The sequence below is a fragment of the Hippocampus zosterae genome, chromosome 6 (genome assembly GCF_025434085.1).
Source record: "Hippocampus zosterae strain Florida chromosome 6, ASM2543408v3, whole genome shotgun sequence".
Taxonomy (NCBI): Eukaryota; Metazoa; Chordata; class Actinopteri; order Syngnathiformes; family Syngnathidae; genus Hippocampus; species Hippocampus zosterae.
This window is the reverse complement of record NC_067456.1, coordinates 9,965,001-9,975,000: the sequence shown is the minus strand read 5'-3', so window position 1 is coordinate 9,975,000 and position 10,000 is coordinate 9,965,001. Positions and strand designations below refer to the sequence as shown.

Below are 10,000 nucleotides of genomic sequence, written 5' to 3'. Positions count from 1 at the left end.
CAAACTGTCTTCACTGTCAACAGGACTTCTACCTATGTTGACAGACCCGAGTGCATTTTTTGTCCATCATCCTAATTACGGGGCTACGCCAACATACAGTATGTGCTGCAAATTAGCCGCCATTGTCTCAAAACTCGAGTTCATGGTGAACTGGGTTTGACCCTCAAAATAGAGTATTGCCCGACAAAAATGTCACCTTCAAAAGCTAATGTGTTGTCGTGGCCGAGTGGTTAAGGCGATGGACTAGAAATCTATTGGGATCTTCCCGCGTAGGTTCAAATCCTGCCGACAACGAGCATCTCTTGGAAAGATTTTTGCCAAATTCTATGATTCTCTTTGAGAGAGTCAGCATGTTTTATACTAAATCTAACTTTATTTACTGTTGAGAGGACTTCAACCTAGGTAGGGAGACCCAACTGGATTTCTCATCCATCATCTTCATCATGGGGCCACGCCAACATATGTGCTGCAAAATGGCTGTCATTGGCTGTGGACTCGGGCTCAGTCAACCGCACGACCCTAAAAATTAAGTATTCTCCGACAAAAACGTCACCTACAAGAAAGCAACTGTGTTGTCGTGGCCGAGTGGTTAAAGCGATGGACTAGAAATCCATTGGGATCTTCCCGCGTAGGTTCGAATCCTGCCGACAACGAGTACATAGTGGTGTGAATTTTTCTGTGATTGTTTTCGAGAGAGTTACCATGTTTTGAATCAAATCTCCAAACTGTCTTCACTGTCAACAGGACTTCTACCTATGTCGACAGACCCGAGTGCATTTTTTGTCCATCATCCTAATTACGGGGCTACGCCAACATACAGTATGTGCTGCAAATTAGCCGCCATTGTCTCAAAACTCGAGTTCATGGTGAACTGGGTTTGACCCTCAAAATGAAGTATTGCCCGACAAAAATGTCACCTTTAAAAGCTAATGTGTTGTCGTGGCCGAGTGGTTAAGGCGATGGACTAGAAATCCATTGGGATCTTCCCGCGTAGGTTCGAATCCTGCCGACAACGAGCATATAGTAATTTTATTTTCTGAAATTCTGTGCTTCTCCGCGAAAGAGTCAGTATGTTTTATATCAAATCTCCGAACTGTATTCACTGTCGACAGGACTTCAACCTGGGACGGGAGACCCAACTGGATTTCTCATTCATCATCTTCATCATGGGGCCACGCCGAACATATGTCCTGCAAAATGGCTGACATTGGCTCTGGACTCGGGCTCAGTCAACCGCACCCTAAAAATTAAGTATTCTCCGACAAAAACGTCACCTACAAGAAAGCAACTGCGTTGTCGTGGCCGAGTGGTTAAGGCGATGGACTAGAAATCCATTGGGATCTTCCCGCGTAGGTTCGAATCCTGCCGACAACGAGTACATAGTGGTGTGAATTTTTCTGTAATTGTCTTCGAGAGAGTTACCATGTTTTGTATCAAATCTCCAAACTGTCTTCACTGTCAACAGGACTTCTACCTATGTTGACAGACCCGAGTGCATTTTTTGTCCATCATCCTGATTACGGGGCTACGCCAACATACAGTATGTGCTGCAAATTAGCCGCCATTGTCTCAAAACTCGAGTTCATGGTGAACTGGGTTTGACCCTCAAAATAGAGTATTGCCCGACAGAAATGTCACCTTCGAAAGCTAATGTGTTGTCGTGGCCGAGTGGTTAAGGCGATGGACTAGAAATCCATTGGGATCTTCCCGCGTAGGTTTGAATCCTGCCGACAACGAGCATCTCTTGGAAAGATGTTTTCCCAAATTCTATGATTCTCTTTGAGAGAGTCAGCATGTTTTATACCAAATCTAACTTTATTTACTGTTGTAGGACTTCAACCTAGGTAGGGAGACCCAACTGGATTTCTCATCCATCATCTTTATCACGGGGCCACGCCAACATATGTGCTGCAAAATGGCTGCCATTGGCTCTGGACTCGGGCACAGGGTCAACCGCACGACCCTAAAAATTAAGTATTCTCCGACAAAAACGTCACCTACAAGAAAGTGAATGTGTTGTCGTGGCCGAGTGGTTAAGGCGATGGACTCGAAATCCATTGGGATCTACCCGTGTAGGTTTGAATCCTGCCGACGACGAGCATCTCTTGGAAAGATGTTTTCCCAAATTCTATGATTCTCTTTGAGAGAGTCAGCATGTTTTATACTAAATCTAACTTTATTTACTGTTGAGAGGACTTCAACCTAGGTAGGGAGACCCACTGGATTTCTCATCCATCATCTTCATCATTGGGCTACGCCAACATATGTCCTGCAAAATGGCTGCCATTGGCTCTGGACTCGGGCTCAGGGTCAACCGCACGACCCTAAAAATTAAGTATTGTCCGACAAAAACGTCACCTACAAGAGAGTAAATGTGTTGTCGTGGCCGAGTGGTTAAGGCGATGGACTTGAAATCCATTGGGATCTTCCCGCGTAGGTTCGAATCCTGCCGACAACGAGTCCATAGTGGTGTCAATTTTTCTGTAATTGTCTTCGAGAGAGTTACCATGTTTTGTATCAAATCTCCAAACTGTCACGCCAACATACAGTATGTGCTGCAAATTAGCCGCCATTGTCTCAAAACTCGAGTTCGTGGTGAACTGGGTTTGACCCTCAAAATGAAGTATTGCCCGACAAAAATGTCACTTTTAAAAGCTAATGTGTTGTCGTGGCCGAGTGGTTAAGGCGATGGACTTGAAATCCATTGGGATTTTCCCGCGTAGGTTGGAATCCTGCCGACAACGAGTACATAGTGGTGTGAATTTTTCTGTAATTGTCTTCGAGAGAGTTACTATGTTTTGTATCAAATCTCCAAACTGTCACGCCAACATACAGTATGTGCTGCAAATTAGCCGCCATTGTCTCAAAACTCGAGTTCATGGTCAACTGGGTTTGACCCTCAAAATGAAGTATTGCCCGACAAAAATGTCACATTTAAAAGCTAATGTGTTGTCGTGGCCGAGTGGTTAAGGCGATGGATTTGAAATCCATTGGGATTTTCCCGCGTAGGTTCGAATCCTGCCGACAACGAGTACATAGTGGTGTGAATTTTTCTGTGATTGTCTTCGAGAGAGTTACCATGTTTTGTATCAAATCTCCAAACTGTCTTCACTGTCAACAGGACTTCTACCTATGTTGACAGACCCGAGTGCATTTTCTGTCCATCATCCTAATTACGGGGCTACGCCAACATACAGTATGTGCTGCAAATTAGCCGCCATTGTCTCATAACTCGAGTTCATGGTGAACTGGGTTTGACCCTCAAAATGAAGTATTGCCCGACAAAAATGTCACCTTTAAAAGCTAATGTGTTGTCGTGGCTGAGTGGTTAAGGCGATGGACTTGAAATCCATTGGGATCTTCCCGCGTAGGTTCGAATCCTTCCGACAACGAGCATATAGTAATTTCATTTTCTGAAATTCTGTGCTTCTCCCCCAAAGAGTCAGTATGTTTTATATCAAATCTCCGAACTGTATTCACTGTCGACAGGACTTCAACCTGGGACGGGAGACCCAACTGGATTTCTCATTCATCATCTTCATCATGGGGCCACGCCAACATATGTGCTGCAAAATGGCTGCCATTGGCTCTGGACTCGGGCTCAGGGTCAACCGCACGACCCTAAAAATTAAGTATTCTCCGACAAAAACGTCACCTACAAGAGAGCAAATGTGTTGTCGTGGCCGAGTGGTTAAGGCGATGGACTCGAAATCCATTGGGATCTTCCCGCGTAGGTTCGAATCCTGCTGACAACTAGCATCTCTTGGAAATATGTTTTCCCAAATTCTATTATTCTCTTTGAGAGAGTCAGCATGTTTTATAAAAAATCTAACTTTATTTACTGTTGTAGGACTTCAACCTAGGTAAGGAGACCCAACTGGATTTCTCATCCATCATCTTTATCACGGGCCCACGCCAACATATGCGCTGCAAAATGGCTGCCATTGGCTCTGGTTTCGGGCTCAGGGTCAACCGCACGACCCTAAAAATTATTCTCCGACAAAAACGTCACCTACAAAAAAGCAAGTGTGTTGTCGTGGCCGAGTGGTTAAGGCAATGGACTAGAAATCCATTGGGATCTTCCCGCGTAGGTTCGAATCCTGCCGACAACGAGTACATAGTTGTGTGAAATTTTGTCTTCGAGAGAGTTACCATGTTTTGTATCAAATCTCCAAACTGTCTTCACTGTCAACAGGACTTCTACCTAGGTCGACAGACCCGAGTGCATTTTTTGTCCATCATCCTAATTACGGGGCTACGCCAACATACAGTATGTGCTGCAAATTAGCCGCCATTGTCTCAAAACTCGAGTTCATGGTGAACTGGGTTTGACCCTCAAAATGAAGTATTGCCCGACAAAAATGTCACCTTTAAAAGCTAATGTGTTGTCGTGGCCGAGTGGTTAAGGCGATGGACTAGAAATCCATTGGGATCTTCCTGCGTAGGTTCGAATCCTGCCGACAACGAGCATATCTTGGAAAGATTTTTGCCAAATTCTATGATTCTCTTTGAGAGAGTCAGCATGTTTTATACTAAATCTAACTTTATTTACTGTTGAGAGGACTTCAACCTAGGTAGGGAGACCCAACTGGATTTCTCATCCATCATATTCATCATTGGGCCACGCCAACATATGTGCTGCAAAATGGCTGTCATTGGCTCTGGACTCGGGCTCAGTCAACCGCACGACCCTAAAAATTAAGTATTCTCCGACAAAAACGTCATCTACAAGAAAGCAACTGTGTTGTCGTGGCCGAGTGGTTAAGGCGATGGACTAGAAATCCATTGGGATCTTCCCGCGTAGGTTCGAATCCTGCCGACAACGAGTACATAGTGTTGTGAATTTTCCTGTGATTGTCTTCGAAAGAGTTACCATGTTTTGTATCAAATCTCCAAACTGTCTTCACTGTCAACAGGACTTCTACCTAGGTCGTATCAAATCTCCAAACTGTCTTCACTGTCAACAGGACTTCTACCTAGGTCGACAGACCCGAGTGCATTTTTTGTCCATCATCCTAATTACGGGGCTACGCCAACATACAGTATGTGCTGCAAATTAGCCGCCATTGTCTCAAAACTCGAGTTCATGGTGAACTGGGTTTGACCCTCAAAATGAAGTATTGCCCGACAAAAATGTCACCGTCAAAAGCTAATGTGTTGTCGTGGCCGAGTGGTTAAGCCGATGGACTAGAAATCCATTGGGATCTTCCCGCGTAGGTTCGAATCCTGCCGACAACGAGCATCTCTTGGAAAGATTTTTGCCAAATTCTATGATTCTCTTTGAGAGAGTCAGCATGGTTTATACCAAATCTAACCTTATTTACTGTTGTAGGACTTCAACCTAGGTAGGGAGACCCAACTGGATTTCTCATCCATCATCTTTATCACGGGGCCACGCCAACATATGTGCTGCAAAATGGCTGCCATTGGCTCTGGACTCGGGCACAGGGTCAACCGCACGACCCTAAAAATTAAGTATTCTCCGACAAAAACGTCACCTACAAGAAAGCAACTGCGTTGTCGTGGCCGAGTGGTTAAGGCGATGGACTAGAAATCCATTGGGATCTTCCCGCGTAGGTTCGAATCCTGCCGACAACGAGTACATAGTGGTGTGAATTTTTCTGTGATTGTCTTCGAGAGAGTTACCATGTTTTGTATCAAATCTCCAAACTGTCTTCACTGTCAACAGGACTTCTACCTATGTTGACAGACCCGAGTGCATTTTCTGTCCATCATCCTAATTACGGGGCTACGCCAACATACAGTATGTGCCGCAAATTAGCCGCCATTGTCTCAAAACTCGAGTTCATGGTGAACTGGGTTTGACCCTCAAAATGAAATATTGCCCGACAAAAATGTCACCTTTAAAAGCTAATGTGTTGTCGTGGCCGAGTGGTTAAGGCGATGGACTTGAAATCCATTGGGATCTTCCCGCGTAGGTTCGAATCCTTCCGACAACGAGCATATAGTAATTTTATTTTCTGAAATTCTGTGCTTCTCCCGAAAGAGTCAGTATGTTTTATATCAAATCTCCGAACTGTATTCACTGTCGACAGGACTTCAACCTGGGACGGGAGACCCAACTGGATTCTCATTCATCATCTTCATCATGGGGCCACGCCAACATATGTCCTGCAAAATGGCTGCCATTGGCTCTGGACTCGGGCTCAGGGTCAACCGCACCCTAAAAATTAAGTATTCTCCGACAAAAACATCACCTACAAGAGAGTAAATGTGTTGTCGTGGCCGAGTGGTTAAGGCGATGGACTTGAAATCCATTGGGATCTTCCCGCGTAGGTTCGAATCCTTCCGACAACGAGTCCATAGTGGTGTCAATTTTTCTGTAATTGTCTTCGAGAGAGTTACCATGTTTTGTATCAAATCTCCAAACTGTCACGCCAACATACAGTATGTGCTGCAAATTAGCCGCCATTGTCTCAAAACTCGAGTTCGTGGTGAACTGGGTTTGACCCTCAAAATGAAGTATTGCCCGACAAAAATGTCACTTTTAAAAGCTAATGTGTTGTCGTGGCCGAGTGGTTAAGGCGATGGACTTGAAATCCATTGGGATTTTCCCGCGTAGGTTGGAATCCTGCCGACAACGAGTACATAGTGGTGTGAATTTTTCTGTAATTGTCTTCGAGAGAGTTACTATGTTTTGTATCAAATCTCCAAACTGTCACGCCAACATACAGTATGTGCTGCAAATTAGCCGCCATTGTCTCAAAACTCGAGTTCATGGTCAACTGGGTTTGACCCTCAAAATGAAGTATTGCCCGACAAAAATGTCACATTTAAAAGCTAATGTGTTGTCGTGGCCGAGTGGTCAAGGCGATGGATTTGAAATCCATTGGGATTTTCCCGCGTAGGTTCGAATCCTGCCGACAACGAGTACATAGTGGTGTGAATTTTTCTGTGATTGTCTTCGAGAGAGTGACCATGTTTTGTATCAAATCTCCAAACTGTCTTCACTGTCAACAGGACTTCTACCTATGTTGACAGACCCGAGTGCATTTTCTGTCCATCATCCTAATTACGGGGCTACGCCAACATACAGTATGTGCTGCAAATTAGCCGCCATTGTCTCAAAACTCGAGTTCATGGTGAACTGGGTTTGACCCTCAAAATGAAGTATTGCCCGACAAAAATGTCACCTTTAAAAGCTAATGTGTTGTCGTGGCTGAGTGGTTAAGGCGATGGACTTGAAATCCATTGGGATCTTCCCGCGTAGGTTCGAATCCTTCCGACAACGAGCATATAGTAATTTCATTTTCTGAAATTCTGTGCTTCTCCCCCAAAGAGTCAGTATGTTTTATATCAAATCTCCGAACTGTATTCACTGTCGACAGGACTTCAACCTGGGACGGGAGACCCAACTGGATTTCTCATTCATCATCTTCATCATGGGGCCACGCCAACATATGTGCTGCAAAATGGCTGCCATTGGCTCTGGACTCGGGCTCAGGGTCAACCGCACGACCCTAAAAATTAAGTATTCTCCGACAAAAACGTCACCTACAAGAGAGCAAATGTGTTGTCGTGGCCGAGTGGATAAGGCGATGGACTTGAAATCCATTGGGATCTTCCCGCGTAGGTTCGAATCCTGCTGACAACGAGCATCTCTTGGAAATATGTTTTCCCAAATTCTATTATTCTCTTTGAGAGAGTCAGCATGTTTTATAACAAATCTAACTTTATTTACTGTTGTAGGACTTCAACCTAGGTAAGGAGACCCAACTGGATTTCTCATCCATCATCTTTATCACGGGCCCACGCCAACATATGTGCTGCAAAATGGCTGTCATTGGCTCTGGACTCGGGCTCAGTCAACCGCACGACCCTAAAAATTAAGTATTCTCCGACAAAAACGTCATCTACAAGAAAGCAACTGTGTTGTCGTGGCCGAGTGGTTAAGGCGATGGACTAGAAATCAATTGGGATCTTCCCGCGTAGGTTCGAATCCTGCCGACAACGAGTACATAGTGGTGTGAATTTTCCTGTGATTGTCTTCGAAAGAGTTACCATGTTTTGTATCAAATCTCCAAACTGTCTTCACTGTCAACAGGACTTCTACCTAGGTCGTATCAAATCTCCAAACTGTCTTCACTGTCAACAGGACTTCTACCGAGGTCGACAGACCCGAGTGCATTTTTTGTCCATCATCCTAATTACGGGGCTACGCCAACATACAGTATGTGCTGCAAATTAGCCGCCATTGTCTCAAAACTCGAGTTCATGGTGAACTGGGTTTGACCCTCAAAATGAAGTATTGCCCGACAAAAATGTCACCTTCGAAAGCTAATGTGTTGTCGTGGCCGAGTGGTTAAGGCGATGGACTAGAAATCCATTGGGATCGTCCCGCGTAGGTTCGAATCCTGCCGACAACGAGCATCTCTTGGAAAGATTTTTGCCAAATTCTATGATTCTCTTTGACAGAGTCAGCATGTTTTATACTAAATCTAACTTTATTTACTGTTGTAGGACTTCAACCTAGGTAGGGAGACCCAACTGGATTTCTCATCCATCATCTTCATCATTGGGCCACGCCAACATATGTGCTGCAAAATGGCTGTCATTGGCTCTGGACTCGGGCTCAGTCAACCGCACGACCCTAAAAATTAAGTATTCTCCGACAAAAACGTCACCTACAAGAAAGCAACTGTGTTGTCGTGGCCGAGTGGTTAAGGCGATGGACTCGAAATCCATTGGGATCTACCCGCGTAGGTTTGAATCCTGCCGACAACGAGCATCTCTTGGAAAGATGTTTTCCCAAACTCTATGATTCTCTTTGAGAGAGTCAGCATGTTTTATACCAAATCTAACTTTATTTACTGTTGTAGGACTTCAACCTAGGTAGGGAGACCCAACTGTATTTCTCATCCATCATCTTTATCACGGGGCCACGCCAACATATGTGCTGCAAAATGGCTGCCATTGGCTCTGGACTCGGGCACAGGGTCAACCGCACGACCCTAAAAATTAAGTATTCTCCGACAAAAACGTCACCTACAAGAAAGCAACTGCGTTGTCGTGGCCGAGTGGTTAAGGCGATGGACTAGAAATCCATTGGGATCTTCCCGCGTGGGTTCGAATCCTGCCGACAACGAGTACATAGTGGTGTGAATCTTTCTGTGATTGTCTTCGAGAGAGTTACCATGTTTTGTATCAAATCTCCAAACTGTCTTCACTGTCAACAGGACTTCTACCTATGTTGACAGACCCGAGTGCATTTTCTGTCCATCATCCTAATTACGGGGCTACGCCAACATACAGTATGTGCTGCAAATTAGCCGCCATTGTCTCAAAACTCGAGTTCATGGTGAACTGGGTTTGACCCTCAAAATGAAGTATTGCCCGACAAAAATGTCACCTTTAAAAGCTAATGTGTTGTCGTGGCTGAGTGGTTAAGGCGATGGACTAGAAATCCATTGGGATCTTCCCGCGTAAGTTCGAATCCTTCCGACAACGAGCATATAGTAATTTCATTTTCTGAAATTCTGTGCTTCTCCCCCAAAGAGTCAGTATGTTTTATATCAAATCTCCGAACTGTATTCACTGTCGACAGGACTTCAACCTGGGACGGGAGACCCAACTGGATTTCTCATTCATCATCTTCATCATGGGGCCACGCCAACATATGTGCTGCAAAATGGCTGCCATTGGCTCTGGACTCGGGCTCAGGGTCAACCGCACGACCCTAAAAATTAAGTATTCTCCGAGAAAAATGTCACCTACAAGAAAGCAACTGTGTTGTCGTGGCCGAGTGGTTAAGGCGATGGACTCGAAATCCATTGGGATCTTCCCGCGTAGGTTCGAATCCTGCCGACAACGAGCATCTCTTGGAAAGATGTTATCCCAAATTCTATGATTCTCTTTGAGAGAGTCAGCATGTTTTATACTAAATCTAACTTTATTTACTGTTGAGAGGACTTCAACCTAGGTAGGGAGACCCACTGGATTTCTCATCCATCATCTTCATCATTGGGCCACGTCAACATAT

General features: G+C 44.8%; 1 protein-coding gene and 28 non-coding genes across 31 annotated transcripts in view; 28 read left to right on the top strand and 1 right to left on the bottom strand.

Annotated features, from left to right (window-relative positions):
• The window catches only part of ikbkb (inhibitor of nuclear factor kappa B kinase subunit beta), a 68,657-nt gene that overhangs the window by 18,625 nt on the left and 40,032 nt on the right, over positions 1-10,000 (bottom strand). The gene's annotated exons all lie outside the window — the stretch shown is intronic.
• trnas-aga (transfer RNA serine (anticodon AGA)) lies at positions 213-294 on the top strand. Its single transcript has one exon. It is a non-coding gene; the product is annotated as a tRNA-Ser (tRNA).
• trnas-aga (transfer RNA serine (anticodon AGA)) lies at positions 572-653 on the top strand. Its single transcript has one exon. It is a non-coding gene; the product is annotated as a tRNA-Ser (tRNA).
• On the top strand, positions 934-1,015 carry trnas-aga (transfer RNA serine (anticodon AGA)). Its single transcript has one exon. It is a non-coding gene; the product is annotated as a tRNA-Ser (tRNA).
• On the top strand, positions 1,293-1,374 carry trnas-aga (transfer RNA serine (anticodon AGA)). Its single transcript has one exon. It is a non-coding gene; the product is annotated as a tRNA-Ser (tRNA).
• trnas-aga (transfer RNA serine (anticodon AGA)) lies at positions 1,655-1,736 on the top strand. The gene has a single exon. It is a non-coding gene; the product is annotated as a tRNA-Ser (tRNA).
• Positions 2,016-2,097, top strand: trnas-cga (transfer RNA serine (anticodon CGA)). The gene has a single exon. It is a non-coding gene; the product is annotated as a tRNA-Ser (tRNA).
• On the top strand, positions 2,377-2,458 carry trnas-uga (transfer RNA serine (anticodon UGA)). The gene has a single exon. It is a non-coding gene; the product is annotated as a tRNA-Ser (tRNA).
• Positions 2,663-2,744, top strand: trnas-uga (transfer RNA serine (anticodon UGA)). The gene has a single exon. It is a non-coding gene; the product is annotated as a tRNA-Ser (tRNA).
• On the top strand, positions 2,949-3,030 carry trnas-uga (transfer RNA serine (anticodon UGA)). Its single transcript has one exon. It is a non-coding gene; the product is annotated as a tRNA-Ser (tRNA).
• Positions 3,311-3,392, top strand: trnas-uga (transfer RNA serine (anticodon UGA)). The gene has a single exon. It is a non-coding gene; the product is annotated as a tRNA-Ser (tRNA).
• Positions 3,674-3,755, top strand: trnas-cga (transfer RNA serine (anticodon CGA)). Its single transcript has one exon. It is a non-coding gene; the product is annotated as a tRNA-Ser (tRNA).
• On the top strand, positions 4,031-4,112 carry trnas-aga (transfer RNA serine (anticodon AGA)). The gene has a single exon. It is a non-coding gene; the product is annotated as a tRNA-Ser (tRNA).
• On the top strand, positions 4,385-4,466 carry trnas-aga (transfer RNA serine (anticodon AGA)). The gene has a single exon. It is a non-coding gene; the product is annotated as a tRNA-Ser (tRNA).
• Positions 4,744-4,825, top strand: trnas-aga (transfer RNA serine (anticodon AGA)). The gene has a single exon. It is a non-coding gene; the product is annotated as a tRNA-Ser (tRNA).
• Positions 5,157-5,238, top strand: trnas-aga (transfer RNA serine (anticodon AGA)). The gene has a single exon. It is a non-coding gene; the product is annotated as a tRNA-Ser (tRNA).
• Positions 5,517-5,598, top strand: trnas-aga (transfer RNA serine (anticodon AGA)). The gene has a single exon. It is a non-coding gene; the product is annotated as a tRNA-Ser (tRNA).
• trnas-uga (transfer RNA serine (anticodon UGA)) lies at positions 5,879-5,960 on the top strand. The gene has a single exon. It is a non-coding gene; the product is annotated as a tRNA-Ser (tRNA).
• On the top strand, positions 6,237-6,318 carry trnas-uga (transfer RNA serine (anticodon UGA)). The gene has a single exon. It is a non-coding gene; the product is annotated as a tRNA-Ser (tRNA).
• trnas-uga (transfer RNA serine (anticodon UGA)) lies at positions 6,523-6,604 on the top strand. The gene has a single exon. It is a non-coding gene; the product is annotated as a tRNA-Ser (tRNA).
• trnas-uga (transfer RNA serine (anticodon UGA)) lies at positions 6,809-6,890 on the top strand. The gene has a single exon. It is a non-coding gene; the product is annotated as a tRNA-Ser (tRNA).
• On the top strand, positions 7,171-7,252 carry trnas-uga (transfer RNA serine (anticodon UGA)). The gene has a single exon. It is a non-coding gene; the product is annotated as a tRNA-Ser (tRNA).
• Positions 7,534-7,615, top strand: trnas-uga (transfer RNA serine (anticodon UGA)). Its single transcript has one exon. It is a non-coding gene; the product is annotated as a tRNA-Ser (tRNA).
• On the top strand, positions 7,893-7,974 carry trnas-aga (transfer RNA serine (anticodon AGA)). Its single transcript has one exon. It is a non-coding gene; the product is annotated as a tRNA-Ser (tRNA).
• Positions 8,306-8,387, top strand: trnas-aga (transfer RNA serine (anticodon AGA)). The gene has a single exon. It is a non-coding gene; the product is annotated as a tRNA-Ser (tRNA).
• trnas-cga (transfer RNA serine (anticodon CGA)) lies at positions 8,664-8,745 on the top strand. Its single transcript has one exon. It is a non-coding gene; the product is annotated as a tRNA-Ser (tRNA).
• trnas-aga (transfer RNA serine (anticodon AGA)) lies at positions 9,025-9,106 on the top strand. The gene has a single exon. It is a non-coding gene; the product is annotated as a tRNA-Ser (tRNA).
• trnas-aga (transfer RNA serine (anticodon AGA)) lies at positions 9,387-9,468 on the top strand. The gene has a single exon. It is a non-coding gene; the product is annotated as a tRNA-Ser (tRNA).
• On the top strand, positions 9,750-9,831 carry trnas-cga (transfer RNA serine (anticodon CGA)). The gene has a single exon. It is a non-coding gene; the product is annotated as a tRNA-Ser (tRNA).